Here is a 5,189-nt window from a genome sequence, read left to right on the forward strand (position 1 = left end):
GTGAATTACATGGCCTTCCTTAGAGTATAGTAACTAACAGAAACAAAACTGTTCATTAGTAACTTCTGGCAATAGTTATGCAAATTGGTGGGTACAGAACTCTGTTACACTACTATATATCACCTACGGACTGATGGCCAAATTGAAAGACTAAATTAGTGCTTAGAAACTTACCTCAGATGTATGTGTAGTAATCACCCTTAACAGTGGAGTCAATGGATTTCTATGGCAGAATGGTGTTATAACACCTCCGTCTACTCAGGACTTAACATATCTCCATTCGAAGCATTATATGGATATCCACCAACGCATCTACCAATTGGCCCCCTCCATGATTCTGTTTTGCCAGTTGCTACAGATTTGGTCCAACACATAACTTATTGATAGGGAGATAATTATGCGTTTTATTCGTTGTTATTTGGTCCTAATTTTGGTCACTTAGTGTGCAAGACACTAGATTTTTGCCCATATTCGGTATTTGTGTTATTTGCAGGAGAGTGGTGTTAAAAAGTGACAAAAAGAGGCAAATTTCAGAAGACTAGGCCTTCTCTGACGTGCCCACGCCAGACAACGCAGAGCCGCGTGAAAAAGATGGATCGCGGGTCCTATCCCTGGAGCTTTTGCTATTCTCTAGGGACAAAGTCTGAACCTGCGTGGGATTAGAAAATAGAGTCAAAGGAGACTTTTGCCAACAATTTGGGGAGAAAAATAAGGAAGCAATCTTGTGAGAAACAAATCCCAATTCGACGAGGAAAGAGAAGTGGTGGCAACACTATAAATAGAGGACTGTAATAGATTAGGGATTCATCTTTTCATCTTTGTCTTTTACTTCTCAATGCAAGTTTTAGGCTAGTGGCTACATCTTTTACTTTTCATCGTTTAAACTCCATGAAAACTTTGAATTGCTTTGTTGTCATGACTATGCGGCAAGGCTAGATCGTTTATCTAGTTGAGGAGTAATCAAGGCCCGGAGCACGAATAATTGTGAGATCGTTTTGTTTATTCTAAATTCTAAGTTTGTGAGTATTTAATTATTCTTTGTTTGAACAGCCTATTATTGTTTGGATTTATTGGATCAATATGGCCAGTTGTTCAATTGTCTAAATAATATATTGCCAATTAGGACAGGGGTGCGTATCACTTGAATGTCTTAAATTAGTGGCAAACGGTACCAATTTCATTGCCTCGCAAGCAGTCTAGGAATAATTAATCTAGTTTAAATGAACCCGCATGTGTTTTTGTTAACTAGAATTGGGTCTCTCTAATTCCTAAAGCTGTAATTAGATTAAATCCTTCGAGTGTCTCTGGGGTTATCTATTTTACAAGAGGGTAGTTTAAGAGCGTCTCTGGACTACTGTAAAATTAAGGAGAGATTGGGAGTTTGGCGGTTGCTAAATTGGTAGAACCAATTTATTTACGAACGTGTGAATTAATCCAAGTATCTATGATCAATTGTGTGAATCGGTGCCGAGATTATCTCCTTGATTAGGTTGTGTCAATTAATTGTTTATTTCATTCTTCAGTTATCGCACTTCTTTCTTTTATTTCTCTTCCAAAAATCCCCCAATTACCTTTGTGTGATAAATCTACCAGTTCCCTGAGGAGACGACCCTACTCACCGCTATACTCATTCAGTTTTGGTAGTAGGTCTTGATATAAATTTTATTTTTGGTGGTTTGACACCCACTGCTTATATACTTCAATATATCAAGAAGCATTTGCAAAAGACTCAGCAATGAATGAAATATTTTGTAAACACCTACAGATTAGAGAGGCACTTCAATGTAGGGGATTAGGTATACCTCAAACTCCAACTACTCGAGCAGCAATCCGTAGTAGTATGTAGCTGTTTGAAGTTATCTTCCAAATTTTATGGCCCATTCCAGATCATAGAAGGGTAGGAGAGGTAGCTTACAAGCTCTAATTGTCGTCTCTGTTAGAAAAACATTAAAGTAGGATCTTTAACGATGACCTATAAATCATGAGACAGAGAACATTTAAACGTACCTTGTGCCATTAAGTATGTCTATACTTGTGTTCCAGAACCTGACCCTCAATTGCTATAACTCTTGATCTTCCCTCTCCTACTCTCTCTTATGTTTACTACAATGATGTGATAATCGTTTTCAAACTTGTTAAGTGGAGAGAGGGACCAAGAGCCTATTTATAGATGCATAAGCGACTCTTCCTATCATTGATCATTAATAAGGCTCATTCATTCTTCTTTCTGGATAAGATCAATCTTGTCATGAATCACTTGTTTCAAGAATGTATATACATAGTCTTAATAGTATGTAAATTTATTTATGTGAGATTCCATGAATGGTAGGATAAGTTCATTTATCACTTCAACTAGATTCATGACTTTGGTCAGTGAATCTTGTGCTTCATTAATTAAGTACATGACTTTAGTCATAATACCTTGAACCAATCCATTCACCTTATGTGGGATAGTATTACATTTATGTGGTCATGTAGACCACATTATAGCATTATTCCAACATTCTCCCACTTGGACAAATGATCACGTAAATATCATAAAAACAAGTAAGAGTGGCCACCAAAAATAATTACATTTATCCTACACAGTGATTGAAATGGATCATGGCGGTCAAGTAATAATGTAATACAATCCCTTCCATGTATCACAATTGCAATCACTGTATGTAGATAAATCGAATAAGGAAGATACGATGGATTAAAACTGTCAGATCCATCAATGGTCCAAAAATTCCTGTATAATATTTCTATATAATGTGCACAAAAATCCGTTTTTTATACAGGAAATAAGTATCACAATCAAGTGTTCGAATTACACAAATCCAAGTTACATTAATCCAGCTAGACCCATAAAACTAGTGTGCTCTTTAAACTTATTTGGCACCAACTCTTTCGTTAAAGGGTCTGCAAGCATCATATTCGTGCGGATATGTTCAACGGACAGTTGCTGTTGCTGTATTCTTTCACGAACAACATGATACTTCAACTCAATGTGCTTAGACTTACTAGAGCACTTGTTGTTTTAGAAAAGAATACAACAGCGGAATTATCATAGTAAAGTGTTATAGGTCAAGATATAGAGTCCACGACTTGAATCCCCTCAATAAAATTCCGCAACCAGATAGCTTGAGAAGTAGCCTTATGACATGCGATAAATTCGGTTTCCATTGTAGAGGAAGTAGTTATGGATTGCTTTACGCTTTTCCAAGATATGGCTCCTCCAACTAGCATGAAAATGTATCCAGAAGTGGATTTCATACTATCAAGGCAACCCATAAAATCTGAATCCGAGTACTCGATAATCTTAAGATGGTCACTGTGCCTGTAGGTGAGCATCAAGCCTTTTGTACCTTGAAGATATCGCATTTCCTTTTTAGTTGCCTTCCAGTGATCCATACGTGGATTACTTTGATATCTTCCAAGCATTCCGACTGCAAAACTAATATCGGGCCGCGTGGAAGTCTGGGCATACATTAAACTACCAACGGTAGAGGCATATGGAACATGGCACATTTGTTGTCTCTCAATATCATGCTGAGGACATTGACCTTGACTAAACTTGTCTCCTTTAGCAACTGGGGATGAAGTTGCTGAACAATTTTGCATGTAAAATCTTTCAAGAACTTTATTGATATATGTCTGTTGAGATAAACCAAGAATTCTTTTAGTTCTATATCTATGGATTTCAATGCCAAGTACAAAGGATATGTCATTCATATCCTTTATTTCAAAGTTTTTAGAAAGATATTTTTTTTTGTCTCATGCAACAAACTTAAACTGTTGGTAGCGAGTAAAATGTCATCAACATATAGGATCAAAAATGTGAACTTACTCCCACTGACATTCAGATATATACATTCATCAAACTTATTTTCTTGAAATCCAAAGGTCTTAATGGTATTAGCAAACTTAAGATACCACTGTCGAGAGGCCTATTTAAATCCATATATAGATCTTTTAAGCTTACAAACCAATTGCTCATTTCCTTCCTCTTGAAAATCTTCTGGTTATTGCATGTATATTTCTTCATCTAGATTCCCATTCAAAAAGGTCGTTTTTCCATCCATTTCATGTAGCTCTAGATCAAAATGAGTTACCAAGGCCATAATGATTCGAAATGAGTCCTTCTTTGATACAGGAGAGAAAGTCTCATTATAATCAATGCCTTCTCTTTGAGTGAATCCTTTTGCCACTAGTCTGGCTTTATAACGGTCAATATTAGCTTTAGAGTTTCTTTTAGTTTTGAATACTCATTTACACTGAATGGGTACATGCCCCTTAGGTAATTCAACCAATTCCCAGACCTCATTGGCTTTCATTGATGCCATTTCTTCATTCATAGCATCCAACCATTTATTGGACTCACTACTATTTATGGCTTGTAAAAACGTGCTCAGATCATCATCAATACCAGTTTCACCAAGCTCCTGCAAGTATACTAGATAATCATCCGAAATTGCACTTTTTCTTGTGTCTTTTTGACCGACGTAAAGTGCCTGAATGATCATGAGTATCAATGGGATTCGAAATGCCATGATTTGGCTCACTATGCGGCAAATCAAATTCTCTTTCGCCCTTTTCTATTTCTGTAATAGGCAAATCATTTGATTCCCGAATTTCAGGGACCAATGCCACTTTTCTAATATCATGACTCCCACTAGAATTTCCATTCTCAAGGAACTTAGCAGTATTCGTTTCCATTATTCTAGTATGATGATTAGGACAATAGAATCGGTATCCTTTTGACCTTTCAGGATAACTGATAAAGAACCAACTAACGGTTCTTAAATCCAACTTCCTTTCATGTGGATTGTAAAGTCTTGCTTCAGCAGGACAACCCCAAATATGTATATGATTTAAACTTGGTTTCCTGTCGACCCATAATTCGAAAGGAGTTTTGGCAACAGCTTTAGTTGGAACTCGGTTTAAATTATACATAGCTATTTTAATTGCTTCACTCCACAAAAATTCAAGAAGTGTAGTATCGCTAATCATACTTCGAACCATATCCAAAAGGGTTCGATTTCTTCTCTTAGCCACACTATTCTGTTGAGGCGTTCCTGGCATTGTATATTGAGCTATAATTCCATTTTCTTGAAGGAACCTAGCAAATGGTCCAAGATTCTGACCATTTTCATTATATTTTTCATAATATTCACCACCTCTATCAGATCTCACAACTTGAATTT

Source organism: Coffea eugenioides, chromosome 1 (genome assembly GCF_003713205.1).
Source record: "Coffea eugenioides isolate CCC68of chromosome 1, Ceug_1.0, whole genome shotgun sequence".
Lineage (NCBI taxonomy): Eukaryota > Viridiplantae > Streptophyta > Magnoliopsida > Gentianales > Rubiaceae > Coffea > Coffea eugenioides.